Here is a 19780-nt window from a genome sequence, read left to right as displayed (position 1 = left end):
ATAATTTTTTTTTTTGACACATTCAAATTTTCTAAAAACCCGGACTGCAACAGCATATTCACATTAGATAATAATTTATTTATAATAACTTATTGTAGTTTAAGTAGTTGTTCTGTAATCAATTGTACCCAGAAATACCCCGAGATCATCTTGTGTAAAGCAATTGTCATAAAGTTTATTTGATTTATTCCCGGGCCGCGGTGCTAGAATAAATAAAATTAATGACCTTTTGATACTGTTTCTGTACAAATCGAACAATCCCAATTACATGTGTTCGGGCGGGTACTGATGGTAAAATGGGTAGTAAAATTAATATTTATATTTACAAAAACCCTTGTAATTATTAGATAATCTTTGAGTTCTACCAGAACACAAAGAGTAAAACTCATCATTAACACGATCACAAAATCTTTGCTTACTGATCAATTGAGGTATTTTTTTAAAATATGCTTTAATTTTTGCCAAGTTCGAAGCGATGTTCATGACCTATCCGGCACGAACACCGCTTCGAACTGACTTGCCGAGGCGGTGGAAGGCTAGTTAATGTTGGAGTGTAGCATAGCGCTATATAAAATGTATAATATAATAAGGTGCGCGCGCAACTTAGAATTAATATTACCCCAGACAACGTAGTGTTTATAACGTCGATAGCACAGACTATAAAGAACCCGAAGAAACCGGTGAAAAATACATTCGATACTTTAATGTCAAAAGCAAACGTCTTTTTTTTTTTTCACAGATCAGACTTTAAGTCATAAGAAATAATAATTCCGAACTAAAATTAATCTTTACAACAAATATAAGCCGTCTAACTGTCCACTTATGGGCATGGTACCCAAACGTCTGATTATTTCCATTTTTAATAATATTTTTGAAGATAAAATGTTTAAAACTTTTTACTTTTATCATTAAATGATAGAGTAATACATTTTAAAAGATACGTTTCTAGAAAAAAATTATCAATCACTCGTGATGATATCGGAATTGAAGCTCGAAATATTTGTGCTAGACTCAATTAATCATGACAATAATTCCCTTGAATCGCTTGGCAGGTGTTGGCACAGCTTTTAAAACAATGGTTCCCGTTAGAAAATTTATATGTATTAATAATCAAAATATTAATACGTGTTTCTGCCGTTCTTCTCAGTGGTCGAATTGTTTTTTTTTTTGTGGCAATGAGGATGTAAACAGTGGTAGTTGGTAACATTGAATATTAGTTGCGCGCGCACTCTTATATATATGCTATAGAAAGCTATGCAACACTCCAGCATTAACTAGCTTTCCACCGCCTCGGCAAGTCAGTTCGAAACGGTGCTCATGCCGGATAAGACATGAACATCGTCTCGAACTTGGCAAACAAACAAAGCATGATTTGAAGGACCGCTTCAATTGGTGGGTATAGATTTTATGATCGAGTAAACGATGAGTTTCGTAACCGGCAACATTTGATTTTTTGCTGATAATAATTAGTATTTCTGTAAATAAATATATCGATTTTAACCTGAAATGTTCAGTACCAGCCCTAAAATAGGAATTTGGACCGGTCCATGGTCGTGTCTTGGAAAGCACGTTGAGACTTTAATCTCGGTATGATATTGCGTATTAATTGCAATTTTCTGGATAACCGTCCAAATATCTACCTGATAATTCACGCATTAAAATTTTCTAAAAACACTGACTGCACCAGCATTCTTATATTAGATAATAATTTAGTAGTTTCATCTTTAATAATTTTTGCTTTTATATTTGCCTCGACCTGAAATAAAATTATTTTCATTGTGTCTATCTAATGTAATCAAAAGCCACCATACACAGCAAGTTGGAATAAGATCTTGGTGGCTTCCACAGTATTATAACATACAATAATATTTTCCAGAGTCTGAGTGTTTATCTGTATGTTATAAGTATATACTCGTATGTAAAAATATTCATCAGTCATCTTAGTAACCATAACACAAGCTACGCTTATTTTGGAGCTAGATGGCAATGTTTGTATTGTCGTGGTGTATTTATTTAATTTAAAAGAGAGAGACGGGAAGTGGTTGGATCAGGAAGACTGAGGACCGGGTGTGGTGGCGCGTCTTGGGAAAGGCGTATGTTCAACAGTGAACGACCGCAGGCTGATGATGATGATTTTGATGATGATCCGACCCAGGTATCGAATCCAGTATCTCGTGATCTGCAGTCAAAGAAGCTAACCATTAGTTCAACGAGGCAATATACAATACCATATAGAACGTATAAACGGATTAATAATATAAAAAAAGAATGCAAACATTTGTATCGAGACAGTTTATTATTATATACAAATGAAAGAAAAAGTTACAACACGATAATACATACACCTGGGGGCAACCATAATGGCAGTTCTTGACTGCCCAAGGTGTCGAAAGAGGTCGCCATGCAATCAGCGCTGTAGCAGTGATCACTTTACCAATGCTACAAAGCTGAGACGATTTCTGGGAGGACTCTTTTGGGAGAAACAATACCGACATGTTAACGTTAGATAGTTATATATCACTGCTTACATACCTACTAATATTATAAATGTGAATGTATGTTTGTTTGTTACGCTTTCATGCAAAAACTACTAAACCGATCATCACGAAACTTTGTACACATATTCCTGAAGGTATAGGATTCTTTTAATCCCGAAATTAAGCTTAGTTTTCCTAGGAGAGAGGACGAAAGTGTTTGACGATTTTAAACCAGGCTTAGCTGTCCTAAATACATAAAGTGCTGCCACATTTATGAGGCACATGTCTTTTGTAAAACCAACAGCTAGTAGCATTATATTTATTTGTTTTTAGTTTATTTCTTTTTACCCATTACCGGCACACTACAGATCTCCTCCCACAGTGAGAAGGGGTTAAGGCTGTATTCCACCACGCAGTGGCGTGCACTTCATACATGCGTAAAAGCGCTGCCTACCCTAACATTTTCACAGAAATGCCAACGGAGGAGGATTTTACCATTTTATGCCATTTTACTTCTTTATGCTAGGCCTGTGCAGTTTGGTGGACTCCACATACCTTTGAAAACATTATGTGGAACTTTCCTTCACCGTCGAAGCAAGTGATATTTTTGATTACTTAAAACGCACATAACTTAAAAGTTATAGGAATTCTTATTTTTGTCAGTCTGTATCTTGGCCGCCATAATTTTTTTAAGAGAGTTCCAAGAGAGTGAATTTTCTCAAAGATTTCCAGGTTTCGTTATTTGACTCCGAAACTAATCATCAGATCTATTTGAAATTTAAATGGGACCGTTTCGGAATGAACTCCTTCGAATCGATATTTCGTACTATTATTGCTTTGCAATAATTCTTACAGAGAAGAGCCGATTACCATGTTTTTTAAATATTAAATATTTTGGAATAAAAGCTGGAATTCGAACTGGGCCCCCCGAAAGGGAAGCGGAGCCTATACCCATTGCGCTATCACCGCTTCCAATTTTATTAAGTTAACTACCTAATTAAGATCTTTTTTTAGTTAATCCTTGATATTTTGATGTCTTGCGTGTATTTTATAGGATGTTTTTTGTGTTTATTTTTTTCCCCAAATAAAAGATTTATTATTATTTTTATTATAATTAGAAAAAAAGATAATTAGTAACGATCTTTGCTTATCAAGTGAGGCTTCAATAACTTTAAAATTCATTTGTCAATTTCACAGTTGTTTTACAATATATCAATCTTTATGTCGATACAAAAATTGACACTTAATCCACAGTGCGAGGAAATTAATACAAAATGCGCATACGTTTGCACAAATCCACTCCATCACCCCGGCAAACACTCGTTTTTACCCGTATTGTTCCAATGCGGGAATCGCTTTAGTTCCGAAACCAGAAGAGGTCCGGGACTCACAGTCAGCGGCAACAGTTGACACTGACCATACAAGATGTAGTCAGGTTTCAGCACACCTTCTCTCACCAATGTATCCAGAAGAATGCTTGTGTGATTGAATTGCACTTCTATGGGTTTAAACAACACATAGTTCCCCAAAAACATTATGGATATACTCCGCCTATTCCACGATGTGACCATGGCTCCAAACACATTGGCACCTCTGCCTTCAAAGACGTCACCGTTTCCGCCAACCAAGAAGTTCGGGCCAATATCTGAAAAGCCACGCCTCATATGATCTCTTTGGACTTCCAGCATTGCTTCAATGCACCTGTATCTTTGGTCGCAATTGTTGGCAGCTGAGTGGCCAATGATGACGAAGCCAATGGGGAGCTTCAGGAAATCTTCGCCGTATGAAGGCATCGCTTGCCATTCGTCCCGGCGCAGGTACCATGTCTCATTCAAACCTTGGACAAAATAATTTACTTAGACGAATTCTAAAGTTCATTCTAACTACGGCTTAATGTATAAACTGGAGTACCCGGTTGAGCTTAAATCACTGGTTCTGAGGACTTCCCTGGCGCAACGGTGAGCGCTGTGAATCCAAGAAGGAGGTCCTGGGTTCGATTCTCGGCAGTGCCAATTTGGGAATTTATAATTTCCGAATTTTGTCTGGATTGGTCTGGTAAGGAGGCTTTGGCCGTTGTTAGTTACCACCCTACCGACAAAGACGTGGCGTTAAACGATTTAGATGTATAGACTCCCTAACCAGTCAGCCCGCTAACATCTTAGACTGCATCATCACTTAACACTAGGTGAGATTTCAGTCAAGAGTTACTGTAGTAAAATAAAATTATATCAAAAGTATCATTCTTTCTAATAGCCCTATCACAAGAATTAAGTCATAGTGTATATTTCCTTGCATTGCATTTTAAATGGGTGCCGAATGAGGCCGGGTTTAATAAGAAGTCTGTTATGTTATCTACCGGTGGTAGAGTCACTACAAACATACATACTTGACGTTTCAAAAGTAGGCCTACTTGAAGTAAATGAATTTAGAATTAAGAATTTTATCACCAGTTATTTAGTTAAGTACCCAAGATTCTTTGTCGTTTAAATAATCGGCATGCACTGCGATATGGGATAAGTATATTATCTAAAAAGTCTATAAGACATATTGTTACCGAAGTTGTACGAGTATTATTTTTTATCACATTGACTTTGATAATAATTATAATTTATCTAAGTAGGTACAATTAAAAATTTCGTGTGATTATTTCAACTATAATTGAGAACAAAATAATTTCCCTGTGTAAAGACACGTGGCTGATAGCGCGTAGAGGGAAATAATTCAGTGACATTATCAGCTGTGACATTATCTTACAATTTTTTTTATAATTCTCGGCTTGTTATGTGCACACAATTTGTCCGCAGTTTCAAAAGTGTATAAATGTTTTAACCCTTATTGTTTTTGCATGATAGAGCACAGCTCCTCAAATATAATTTAATTTATATGAACCCATACTCAATTTGTCAGGCGCCAAATCTTTTGTGCCAAATCAATGGAGAGAAAAAAATATGTATATATTTATTAATAAGAAACGTAACTTATATACACCAGGATTCGAGGGTTTTACGTGAAAGTAAATAAAACCTACAAGATACTTAAAAATATACCCTGTTTTATAGCAAAAATAGATATCTGACTGAAGTGAATTGTTCGTCACACTAGTATACTAACACTGCCTACGCTAAAGGTTTTTTTTATAGTCCGTATTGTACTCGTAGGATGATAGTTGCCTATTGGATAGAAGCAGGCGTTACTTTGCGGATATCCATGTTATATTAAAAAAAAATTAAGCTTTTTGCTCTGCTCCGCGTAAAGCAGGAGAATACCATTTACAATGAATACTTGTTAAGTTACTTAACATTTATTTTTATTTATTGTAAAGTCAACATGTCTGTCAACAGTCCTGAGGATGCTACGGTTTTGGAGCGAAATGTGCGTAGAGGGTACATTGCTGAAATCTGTTTGGTGTGGAGTATAAGGATTGAATAAATTATAAATTACACCACGCAGATTCTCCTGCTTTTCGCGGAGTTTAGCAAATTAAGCTTAGTTTTCATAATGATAGTTGCATGTTTAAGAACAAATTCCAATTGTTTTATTTAGGGATGGCTAACTTTATAAGCACTTTTGAAACGTCAAATCCGTTCCTAGTGACTCTATTATCGTGCCGGATTAGAAAGGAACTCAGCAGCGGTTTCCAACACACTACCTTGCGCACGAATGGTTAAAGCATAGCTCTAATTACCTATATCTTGCCTAGAAGGCTTGGGCAATGTGACATAGATGAGATAAAGGACAAGGCCGGTCGCGACCAGAAACGCCCAACATACGAAGACGGCCACGCTGCAGCGTAACCTCCGCGAGTGTTTCGAAAACACCAGTTCGAGGCCCAGAAATCGGCCTGAAACAAAAGAAAACACCATATAAATTGGTGAAGAAGTTAGGTAATTGCAATCACAAGGATAACAATAACAAATGATCGCTTTATTCAGTATTTTTCTTCCTCTGTGCCAATTTTTTATTGTTGGTTTTGCATCGTGTATTCGCTTTGACCATTTTCAAGCGTAATAATTGTTCACAGGCTTTAAAAGAAAATTATGTACAGTCTCTAAGACTTGTCTGTGAAAACGTAAACCACTGCCATAGTTTTTACTAAAAGAAATCAGATATAGCGACGCGTGTCGTATAAGACGCGTGTCGATCTTTTATGAACAATAGGGTTGTCATAAATAAACACATAGAAAGTTGTGAATTCATTTGTATAGAAAAATAAATATTCTTAATTTGATTTAATATTTTTACAGGATGATTCCTTATGAAATATACTTATGCATCTTTTAATATTATTTCGTAATTCTGTTACACGTTGTATATGCGTATTTTTTATGAAGAGCGACGCAGTGGTTAAGCCCGCCATAAATTACAAACAATTTTACTTTTGCCTCTATAATAGTAGTATTTGCAAGAAATACATATTCCACTACGATCACAGCAATGAAATTTGGACCATTCTTCTCAAAAACATGCAACAAGCTCAAAATGTTTAATTTGTACGTGTCTAATGATTATTCGACTTTTTATCTAGATATGCCTCTTTCAAATAACAATGTTATAATAATTATATCGTATTAAACCACAAATCAGGAAATCCGTAGAAGAACTAGAGTTACTGACATAGCTCAGCGAGTCGCGAAGATAAATAAATATAAATAAATAAATATAGTACGGCAACATACACATCGCTATCTAGCCCCAAAGAAAGCGTAGCTTGTGTTATGGGTACTAAGATAGTTGATGAATATTTTTATGAATATAATACACATAAATACTTATAATATACAGTTAAACACCCAGACACTGAAAAACATTCATGCTCATTACACAAACATTTTTCCAACTGTGGGAAGCGAATCCACGGCCTTGGACGCGGAAAGCATGGACACTGTCCACTGCGCACACCAGCTATCAAATTCGATTATTGGAATGCCGACCCCGTACAGGTAAACGCAGCGTTGGTCGGCCCCGAACGAAGTAGGCAGACGAAATGCAATTTGAAGCAGCATAGGACTGTGGATTTTGGAACTCCCTACAAAAGACCTATGTCCAGCAGTGGACTTCAATAGGTTGAATGATTGTCTGACAAAAGAAAAATAACAAGTAGATACCTAATCATAAAATAAGTACGAATATGTGGGAATAAGATAGACCAAACCATGTGTGAAAACCGGACAAAGACGTGATCTGTACTACTGAGAATTGTAAAGTCCTTCATGTCTGTATCATTACATTAATAAATCATACTTTTATAATATACATATCTACCTTTATATACTATAGTGATGACATTGAATTTTAACTCGATAATAAACCCGATTTTCCTTATCATTGTTCGTTGTTTAAGCGGACGCATAGTAATGGGAACCTCCAAGTCACGGGGGTAGACAAAGCTAATTTCCGAGCTCGGTGATGGTACTGAGAATTTGTTATTAGAAAAACCCATTACCACTATCAGAGTTAAATCCTTCTTTCACTCATACTTCCCGCACACTGGTGTTTGTTCTTGTGGGCAAATGTCATAGTGTGAATAAGCCGCCATCAAAGAATTATTTCATACGGAAATTAAATTTGAAGGTGTAAAAGATAATTGATGGACGTCTGTGCTCGTTCTAGGGCTTTTTGAATCTCTACTCGCAAAATGGAATGGATTTTTGGATATTTGCATTGATTTCTGTTTTAATCTTGGCTTTTAAGTCTATCAAAACACTGCTTTGCAATACTGTTATCGCGTCATGTAAGAAGTCCCAACGGAAGAATCCCGAGGCCGTCAGATCTAACGATCGATTGGTTCAGTTCAAATGAGATATTATGTGGCTCTGAGATCGGGGTTTCAAAATCTCGATTGTTAGTCAGTCTGTGAGCTATTGCTTGCACAGTTGTTGCTGCTGAATTAAATTAAATAAATAAAAAAATATACTACGACAATACACACACCGCCATCTAGCCCCAAAGCAAGCGTAGCTTGTGTTACGGGTACTAAGATAGCTGATGAATATTTTTATGAATAATATACATAAATACTTATAATATACAGATAAACACACAGACACTGAAAAACATTTATGTTCATCACACAAACATTTTCCACTTGTGGGAATCGGCCTTGGACTCAGAAAGCAGGGTCGCTGCCCACTGCGCCAGTCAGCCGTCATTGGCTCTACTTACTGCTAGAAGCAGATTAAATTCAGCAGCATGTGGTCAAACAACTGTGGATACATCAAATAGTTATTTTATTAAAAATTTACATCTTACTTTAAGGTAGGATCAAAATCATTTCATGATCTCATTATGTATCATTTCATTACCATCCCTCTGCGAGCTTCTACTGTTTTACTTTAACTGTTTTTGTCTCGTTTCGATATTTGAATTTCTTAATGCCCACGTAGCTTGGAAGCAGTCAACTCCGCTCTCATATCTCACAAGACAGATAGATCAAAATAGTCTTCTCGCCGTGTTTCTCGGTAGAAATAGGTATGTCTCCCGAACCGGGCGTTGGTAGAGCTACCATAAACTACATACTTGACGTTATGAAGGCGTACTTGAAATAATTTAAGAATTTACCTTAAGAATTTACGCCAAAAAGGGTTTTAACTAGTTGGATTGCTGTCAACAAAATTGAAATACACACCTACATAATCTTATTTCCAGAGATAAGAAATGGCGGGGCATAAATAACAATAGATATCATAACAATCAATCGTATGAAAATTAGGCGTTCTGATAGGCGAAGATAAATAGCTCATACCTAATGACGGCGAATTCTATGTGCGTAATAATGTACTTACGATTTACCAAAAAATCTAGTAAAAAATAAAGAAACCATAATGAATTAAAATTATAGCCTAGAAATATATTTGATCGAAAATAGTAGTTTATGCATTAAGTATGGTAACGTAGCATTTTACAGCCGAGGTGGTATAAGGCGCGTTAGCTAAAAGCGAACGCGCTAAGAAAACCGAGAGTTTAACAAGTAATGTAATTGCAATAAAACAGAATAAACTTTTAAATACGTTCTCAGATAATAACTGACCCTCATTGCTGTTTTTCTACTTACTGTAGCTTCACAATATATTTATAACAATATAGTATTTGTAAGACAACATATTAGTCCTTATAAACAAAAAGTGGACATAAACAGTCGACTTACAAGAAATGGTCATAAATTAGTGTCATCTGCATATCGTCTGCGAAAGGTACAGAAGTCATTTGTGGGATTGAGTATACGCTTTTATAATATGATTCCTAAGGTGATTGTATACCTGCCAATGCATAAGTTTAAGGAATTTGTTAAAACACATTTATTACAGCGAGGTTACTATACAATTGATGAATTTCTTAATGACAAGGTTGCTTGGAAGCATCCGGCTCCGCTTTCAGCTCTCACAAGATAGAAAAATAAATTTAAAAAAGTAAAATGTAAATTGTTGATGTGTGAAAAGAGCAACTGCTGAGTTTCTTGCCGGCTTCTTCTCGGTAGAATCTGCCTTCCGAATCGGTGGTAGAGTCAATACAAACAGACAGACTTGACGTTTCAAAAGAGCTTATATTAGGCCTACTTGAAATTAATGAATTTTGAATTTTTTACTGTGTGAAAGTTTCGATTCGAGGACGCTCTCTTGATTTTGGTTGAAACAGGTTATTCAATCACGATTCGTGCCATTATTATTCCCAGGGGAGTTAATTTCTTTACTTTCCAATTGAAACTGGACACTGTTAGTTATTAATAATAGACCAAAAAGCGAAAATAATAACAAAACATTAACAACGTACAAAGGCGCGACGGTTTAGTTCGCGCGAAAAGGTTAACCAATATATAGCCAGCATCGTTTGCTGCATTATAATAAAGGGAATATTTTCATATTTAAAACATGTTTAAATCTCATTTTTTGTCTTGTCAATACATCTGTTCATTATAAGAAATGTGTACTATTTTAAGCCGCATAAAACCTCTTTGTTGGTTAAAAAAAGAATCTATCACCCGGCTATATTAATAAGGGTCCATCTTCATATATATTACTCGCGGTGAGGTCCATAATAACTTAATCGAGTCATCATAAATAATTTATATACTACGACAACGCACACATAGCCATCTAGCCCTAAAGTAAGCGTAGCTTGTGTTATGGGTACTGCGATGATTGATGAATATTTTTAAGAATAATATACATAAATACTTATTATATACATATAAACACCCAGACACTGTAAAACATTTATGCTCATCACACAAACATTTTCCAACTGTGGGAATCGAACTCACGGCCCTGGACTCAGAAAAAGCAGGGTCGCTGCAAACTGCGCCAAACGGCCGTCCAATAAAGCACAAGTACGGTAATTTAATATGAAACACGCGTGTCTCATATCCTGGAATATGAGACTAAAATCGATGTAATAATGTCCAAGTTGTTAACAAGTGCGATGAAAATACTTTACAAAATCAACGATCATTTAAACGAATGGATATTATCCATCTTTTTATTGCAACATAAAATTAGGGTACTAAAAACATGGGCACGCCGAATAAAACCACCAATGTAGCTTTAAGAGCAACCGGTTCCTATGATAAACGTAAATATAAGTATCTACCAAACTAGTAACTGAAGCAAAAAACTGTTCCCTTTGTAAAGGGTGTTCACATTGTCGAGTAATTCGCACGCACTAAACAGGTTTTCAATCACAATAATTGTCGATGGATATGCTAGCATCTGCTGCACGCAAGTCATATTTCTGGATTTCACTGACGCGGTATTATGCTGTTTGTGTTGAGTGGCTCCCAGTGCCGCTTTGGGACATTTCCAATCCTTATAATCGTGGGAACAGTTCGACACATTTATAAAAGAAGAAGAAGAAACACTTTATTGCACGTATAACATATAGGAAAAGAAACAGTAAGGAGTATACAGTACACAATGTAGACATGCAAAGGTGGCCTTATTGCTGCAAGCAATCTCTTACAGGCAACCTTTGTAGATAGGATTTACAGCAAGAGAACGGGATAGTGCCAAGAGTGTATATATACATAAATACCAAAATGTAAAGATACAAATACATATATAATTTAAATAAATATACGTAATATATAAATATCAAACATAATATATATAAGTAGATAGTTATATATAATATGTAGTTTAGTCTATTTCTGATTTCTCCACTGAGCAACTCACATCAAAGTCGCTACTTATTTATCTATGGAGTCAGTTATACTTTGGTTTTGCTACGTATTTCCTTATTTGTGCTCAAAACACGTATATAAACCGCAAAAATAAATTGCAGCGATCCACATCCTTCGCTGATCGTCCTTTATATGAGATCCATAGCACCATACAAAAATCAGAGGCATAATATGTTATCACAGGCACTGTCCAAAATGTATGAAAATAGTCATTTTTAATTAGAAGTCGCGATTTACGATGAGTGAACTTTACTGAACCTTAGCCTCGAAATAGATTCAAAACTTAGCCGCTGTCTAGAAATTTAATTTAGCCTTGTGCGATTCTCTCATAATAAAGGAATTTCTCCCTGAGTCACTCAGAGGGTGATAGAGAGAGCTATGTTGGGAGCTACGTGATCAGATCAGAAATGAGGAGATCCGTAGAATAACTAGAGTCACCGACATAGCTCAGCGAGTCGCAAAGCTGAAGTGGCAATGGGCGGGGCACAAAACTCGGAGAACCGGTGGACGTTAAGGTCCCAAGGTGTTGAAATGACAACACCGCACAGATAAATGCAGCGTTGTTCAGCCCAAACGATGTGGACAGACGACATCAAACGAGTCGCTGGGAAGCAGTGGCTCGGGACCGTGGAGTTTGGAGCTCTCTGCAAGTGTCCTATCTATGCCCAGCAGTTAACGCCATTCAGCTGAAATGATGATGATAATGAAACGAATGTCTAACCTATAATATCAATTTACAAACCTATATTTTGAGAGCCTCTATGACTAAGGCGATAAACCGCCTGTTATCAAAATTATATATTTGTGTTATTCTTTTTAACTCATTGCCAATCTCAGGTTTCCTCTGAGAATGAGAAGGGTGTAGGCCTTAGTCCACCATATTCTCCTCAGTTCACCATAGTCACCATAGTCTGATTGGTGAAATTGAAACGCCTTTGGGAACATTATAAAGGACTCTCGGGAATACATATTTACTAATGATATTTAAAGCAAGTGATATTTTAATAGCTTAAACTAAAAACACATAACTTCGAAAAGCCGTAAACGTTGACGAAACCCCATAACTACGCTATCACCGCTTTTAACTGTTTGCTATAAAAATAAAGAGTATAAATAATTTAAGAAAAATAGTAACTAGTATTGAGGTTAACATACTTTCTGTTATGCTTACTATAATTCTTCTATCGGCATTAATGAGTGATGTATTCACAGTCGATGTCAATTCAGAAGTAAGTATCTAATTACTGTACCTATGTACCTAGTACGTTGGATAATAACTGGACCATGAGTTGTGAGTCAAAATAAACTCGTAGCTGCAGTTTTTTGCCCAGATGGTTGCCTGTTAAGGAAAATAATACGCACTGCTAAACCGTAAATGTTTAGGTATACCACTTATTATAGCTTAGCCTATTGTCAAATCAGTATCGTCTTAGAACTAAAATAGTGTAATTTTTTTTACGAAGGTACTCTAGTTAAATAGAAAATGTAAAAGACAGAATTAGCAATTTTTTATGAATGTTGTTACAAAAATTGCTCGTGCGCCTTATGAATAAATAAAATTTGAGGCATTAGTAGGTACAAGTTACTGACTAGGATATTCTTCTTGCACGAACTTTGTGTTATCGTCTCGATGCAATCGAGCCATAGCAATCAATTGCAGCGACGCTTTGAATTTACACTGAAATATTTCTTTCTTTTCTTATTTTGCGAACAATCTTTTCATTACTTTTTAGAAAACAAACTGTTTTGAAAATAGTTAAAAATGGTAAAATTACAGGTTATGACTTTATGACAGAAAATTTCTTTTTATTTCATTTATTTCAACGCAATTGTTTTTTTAAAATTTTCAGACACTATTTTACACTAAAAAGTAATGACAAATCTATCTATCTATATATATAAAAGAGAAAGTGTGTGGGTATGTTCCGTATAGGCTCCGAAACGGCTGAACCGATTTCAATGAAACTTTCAGGGAATCTCCGGATTGACCTGGCAAGTAATCTTGTGAAGTTTCGTGACGATCGGAGCACTCCTATTTTTGAACTTTCAAACTGACAAATACAGCTTTTAATAAAAATTTAATGTTATAAGTTTATTTTTTAAATTAAATAAAAATAAATCTAGCCCGGGCTGGGTACGCCAGTTGTTTATAAAATAGCACATATTAGAAAAAACCGAAGCACGGCAGTTTTGAAGCAATGGTTCGCATCGCAACCTGCGTGCAATCGATGCTGCGACAGATCTTCTTTGTATGTGTACCTTAAACCTCTTAATATTATAAGGACTATCAATTACTTATGTCACAAATTCTGACGTAACAGTTGATATGCTCGAGTATAAGAGTGTTACGATTTCGATATCATTGTTAATTGGAGTCAAGTCAAGCACCACTAAGAATCCAAGACACAATACAGAATCCTCATTCCGCCATTATTGTATGCAGTACATTGTGTCCAATAACATTGAAAACGCCCCGCGCACGTCTCTCTTTATACCAGCGGAATGTTGCTAACTCACAAACTCTTTCCCATTTTCCCATTTTAGGGTGAACACTTAGAACATTATGGGTACAGTAATTACTGTCAAAAGCTAAATGGTTTGAAGTGACAAACATTTTTTTTATTCCACTGCAAGTTAGCCCTTCACTGCAATATCACCTAAGTAAGTGATGATGCAGACTAAGATTTTAGCGGGCTAACCTGTTAGGGAGTATGGCAGTTGTACCCCTAATCGGTTTATACGCGACATCGCACCGGAACACCGTTTGTTCGAGAAACCATACTAAAGTGGAGTGGTTTTTGATGCTTCAATATTAATCGTGTACACGGTTTCTGCGAGTTCTTAATTCTGTGTCAAGCACCAATCGGTCAAGAAGATGAATCTAGGAAACTGACCGACGCGACGCCGAGTCGTAACCCTACGAATAGTCAGCATATCAACCCAATACTGGCTCTACAGGGCACGGGTCTCCTCCCACAGTGAGAAGGGTCGTAGTCCGCCACGCGAGCCCAATGTGGATTGGTAGACTTCACAGTTCATTCACCTTTGAAATTTATGGAGAACTCTCAGGCATCTCAAGTTTCCTCACGTGTGTTCCGCAAGTATATAATATAACTTAGGAAAGTTAGAGGTACGTGCCGGGATTCGAACTCAGCCCCACGAAAGTGAAACCAAAGTACTAACCCCTGGACTATCACCGCATCCCTAAGAGTTTTTGGTCTCGTACCTACTAATAGTAGGAGTTTGTATACAGTTGTTATTGTGCTTTTGTACAGCTTGTGATCAGTAAAAATATATTACAAGCTGTATATGGCGTATTTGATTGCCTCTCGTAATTTGGTTTGTTAGTTATACTAAACATGTTATACGGATCAGAGCATCGATTTCAAATTTAGTTCAAAAATTTACGGACTAATTAGATGGCCTTCGATGGAAAATGCAAAACCATCGACTTAGTCGATTCCATTTTTGTACAAGAAATGCACAAACGTAAGTGACATATGCTTCATCATGTCAACCCATTGCCGGCCCAATACAGGGTCTTCTCCCACAGTGGGTTTAGGCCTTACTCCACCAAGCTTGTCTTGCGCGGATTGGTGGTGGAATATGCTTATTGTCTGCAAAAGGTACATTTATCATTAGTGGGATTTAGTATCTAGTAAAATTGTTTTACACCAATGCATTTATGAATTAGCTCAGGTGAATCTAGTTAGCGCGGCAGAATGCTCATGACATCTGGGCAGCAATTGTTGAGCTCCCAATGATATAACGCCTCATAGAATAAACTTAAAAGTTACAACAATTAACAATCTATCTATGTATTGCAGCGTCTTACTATGCAACTGATGAGTTTCTTAATAATAAGGTTAAATATATTGTTGATAATGGTATACAGAGCAACTGCTGAGTTTTCTTTTCAGGTGGTAGAGTCACTACAAATAGACTGACAAGTTTCAAAAGAGCTTATAGTCTGTTGTTGTAGACTTGAAATAAATGAATTCTGAGTTTGGAAAACTCAGATAATAATAAACCAAAATTGTATAGGGCCGTATCTTAGATAAAGGACCGTAAGTAAAATAACTACTCTATTGGAATGTCTTCTACGTCATCAATAATAAGGAAAATATTGAAAATAAATATGGTTGATAATTATTTTGGCCGTGCAAGCTAGAACTTGATTTTTCACAACTATACATCCTAAAAGCATTGGAGGTCATGCCACTGTATTCTCATTTTAAAAGTACGTCTGTGATAGATAGTTGAATGCTTGAGTTTTTAAAAGCTTTGAACACTTTTTTTTTATAATAATTGGCGTGCCAAGTAGAAAACCATCGCCTATGAACACAGCAGTACTTCACAGAGCATGCAAGGAGCAGGTACTGCAACATGCCGCCCTGTGCCCATCTAATTGAGCCGTAGGTGTGTCTGTAATTTCACCGGCAACAGCTCCCTTCAGACCGGAACACAGATTTTGCAACAATGCTGTTCAGCGACAAAAATAAGCACTGCGATAGTACTTCCCCGGACTAGGTTTGTTCAAAACAAGCTCGTTTTCGACCTGCCATTTTAACAGACGTCATAGACGTAGAAGCAGTGATGGCCAAGTGGGTAGGACCTCGACTTCACTTTTGGGGATCCGAGTTCGAATCCCAGGACGCTACTCCAACACAATTCTAAGTTACGTGCGTTTTATGTAATTAAAATATCACTTGTTTCAACCATGAAGAAGAAGACATGCATGCCTGAGAGTTCTACGTAATGTTCTCAAAGGTGTCCTGAAGTGGATCTGTAGTGGGTTGATATGATGATGACAGTAGCGAGCATTGAGGGTAAGCACAGGGACATAAAATGAAGAAATCGCCATTTCTAGTTATAAATAGTTAAGGGTGGCCTGTTTATAACTCTTACGATGCCTATCCTAAAGTTTTTTATATCTAGTACTGGAGATTTTCTTCATTTTATATCGTCTGCATACCCTGTGCATACACAGATGATCTACACAGTCTTCATGGATTTTCTAAAAGCCTTTGATACGCGACGATACCGCGTTGGTCTACTATTTGAGGTCGCTTAGAAAGTGTGTACTCCCACACTTTATACATACACATATCAAAGATTATTAATTTAATAAAAACCGTATACCAGAAATATTCGTGCCAAGTTCGACATCGTTAGACTCGTCCTGATGTGGTACTGATAAATAAGATGATGAGAGTAGGAAACATATATAAGCGTATCTCAATCCCACAAATCGCTTCTTTACGTTTTACAGGCGATTGTCATATATTTAGGTCCATTTCATAAGGTCGATTGTTTTTATTCGCTTTTTCTATCGTGTGTGAGATGAGATCGAAGCGACTCAGCTCTGTCCATAGTAAGCGACAACAATTAAAAGAAAAAAAAATACTGCAACAATACACACATTGCCATCTAGTCCCAAAGTAAGCGTAACTTGTGTTATGGGTACTAAGATGACTGATGAATATTTTTACGAATAATATAACAGATAAACACCCAGACACCGAAGAACATTCATGTTCATCACACAAACATTTGTGGGAATCGAACCCACGGCGTTGGAATCATTGGGCCAATCGGCAGTCAAAATAACAAAAAATAACTACACAATACGAGGTTTTTAGGAAATAGTTTAATAGCAAAAATAAACCAGCTGAATTATTGAGGATTAATAACCCGTTCCTTATAAGAACTAATTTCGCCAAAGGTTGTCTGGGAGAGATCGCTTTAGCGATAAGACCGCCTTTGCACACCTAAACTAGTTTTTTATTATTTTTTATTTTTCAATGTGTTTCTCTTTGTATTTTGTTTTTGTGTGTGCAATAAAGAATTTAATAATTAATAGATAAAAGAATCAAGAAATTACGATGGTCCTCCGTCTTTTTTGTATATCCAAAAGACGGATGTTCTAAGAATTAATTATTTACACACTTAAACGGTTGTTAGATCACTATGGAAATATGTTCGCATTGCACGCTTATCAATATGTAAATACCTATTTATGGGCATGTTATGATATATAAATACATATTGTTTGTTGGCATATGTCCGATTATGTTCTTTGTACTTGGTGTTTTTACTAACACTAAGAGTTATGCATATAGAATCGAATACGTTTAAACCTTAACTGTTTATCTTCTTTTCTACTTCTTGATGATGACATTATAAGATCGGCAAAACTGATCATTATCGACCTATTATAAGCCCATAGCTGGCCATGGGTCGTTTTAAATATATGAAAATTGTATGTGTCAATAAAATGTTCATCATCAACATCATTTAACCCATTATATTGGCCCAAAACAGGGCACGGGTGTTTACCCACAAAGGGGTTAAGGCCGTAGTCCACAGCTGGCCCAGTGCGAATTGGTGTGCTCCACACACTCATACATGCAGGTTTCCACACGATGTTTTTGAAACAAATTATATTTTATCTGCTTACATAACTTAGAATAGTTGGTGTGTGCTGGGATTCAAATTTGGCCCCCGGAAAGTGAAGTCGAAGTCCTATCCAGTGGGCTCCCAATACATAATATAATGTTGTCTATAAGAAATGAAAAATAAACATCGTGAAGAACCTCCGTGCCTGAGAGTTCGCTTAAATTTTCCCGAAGTTTTTTGAAGCCTACAATCTGCTATTTTGTTTGAAAAAGAATAATAATATTAGCTTGAAATTGCCTATTTCTTGAGGAAGGTAATGGGCTAGATTTTATCACGTATGGTATCCATTGGGGTAGTTGACATAAATAACAACAGGTAATCTCAATCTCACAAACAAAGTAGGTACTATGGCAATTTTATTATACCTAATGCAAGAGCAAGAACTACAAGTACGGTCAGAACTTTTTATTTTTTTGATATCTTTGTTATATGATCGATATATGATTATATTCCACCCGATACTTTATTCTCGCACGTTTTAAGGACACACAGAGAAATAATAAATGTTAAATAAAATTATTACAACATTACACACATTGCCATCATGGCCCACAGTAAGCGTAGCTTTTGTTATGGGTAGGTTCTAGCAAGACTGATGAATAATTTCTAAATAATATACATTAATACTTATAATATACAGATAAACACCCAGCACTGGAAAACATTGATGTTTATCAAACACACATTTTCCATTTGTGGGAATCGAACCCACGGCCTTGTATTCAGAAAGCAGCAAAAATCTTTTACAATGTAATTTTTGATAAACTTTTATTGTTAAGCCTTTGAGGGTTATTAAAGGCTTAAAACTACATCTTATTAAAACATTCTACAGGCATTCCTTGGGTCTGCTGACAGAGTCAAACTAGGTATGTCGTCTCTACATTTAAACAGGCCACTGCGTGTCACCATTTGCAATCCAAAGCATTAGCATGTCGCATGTCCGTGACGCAAGTTCATAATTACCAAAAATCGCTCAGCGTGGCTAAAGAAGTTTTTATTAAAATCGGTGACCCTACCCTAATACTACACGCTAAAGTGTGTACGAGGTAAGCCGGTCAGACCTTCAGATTACCGCAAGTAAAATACAAATGACAAATATCTGCGCCTGCGACTTACCTTTTAGCATCTCCTTATTGTGTACATTCTGCGTTATACAGACGACTTTTGTACCGACGTGCACTTTAGATGACTTTGTTACGTTGACGGTCTCGATGTGAGGGGCAGGCACTGCCGCTGCTATGGCCCTTTCATCCAGCACCGCGACATCGGATACAGGGTCAACCCGATGTCCACCGGCGGGGACAACGCCGTTGGAATCCCACATAACTTTAACACTTATACCTATATCACTTATTTTCGCAACTGGGACGTCAGCTCGCGGCGGGGGCCTTTGTGTGACTAATTTCACTTCAAGTAACTAACTTCGTTAATCGTTGCGAGTATGAGTTCACGCCGCGCCGGTTCCTCAGTCTGTGCTCTTATCAGAAATCACATATTTGCGAACAAAAAAAAACTGCTTTATTTTGTTTGTGCTGATTCTCTTTAAAGTGATAAGACGACTTTATTACTTCCTTAGGTAGCGCGTTATCAAATACTTGTGAAATTGTGTAAACCTTGTCTTTTAATATAAATCTGTACTGAATGTGTTATTTTGATATTTAAAGTTGGAAAG

General features: G+C 36.5%; 1 pseudogene; it reads right to left on the bottom strand.

Moving 5' to 3' along the window:
• Positions 1-19486, bottom strand: part of LOC120636124 — a 35103-nt pseudogene extending 15617 nt beyond the window's left edge.
• Positions 19487-19780: the final 294 nt, after the last annotated feature.

The sequence above is a fragment of the Pararge aegeria genome, chromosome Z (genome assembly GCF_905163445.1).
Source record: "Pararge aegeria chromosome Z, ilParAegt1.1, whole genome shotgun sequence".
NCBI lineage: Eukaryota > Metazoa > Arthropoda > Insecta > Lepidoptera > Nymphalidae > Pararge > Pararge aegeria.
This window is presented reverse-complemented; position numbering and strand designations above follow the sequence as displayed.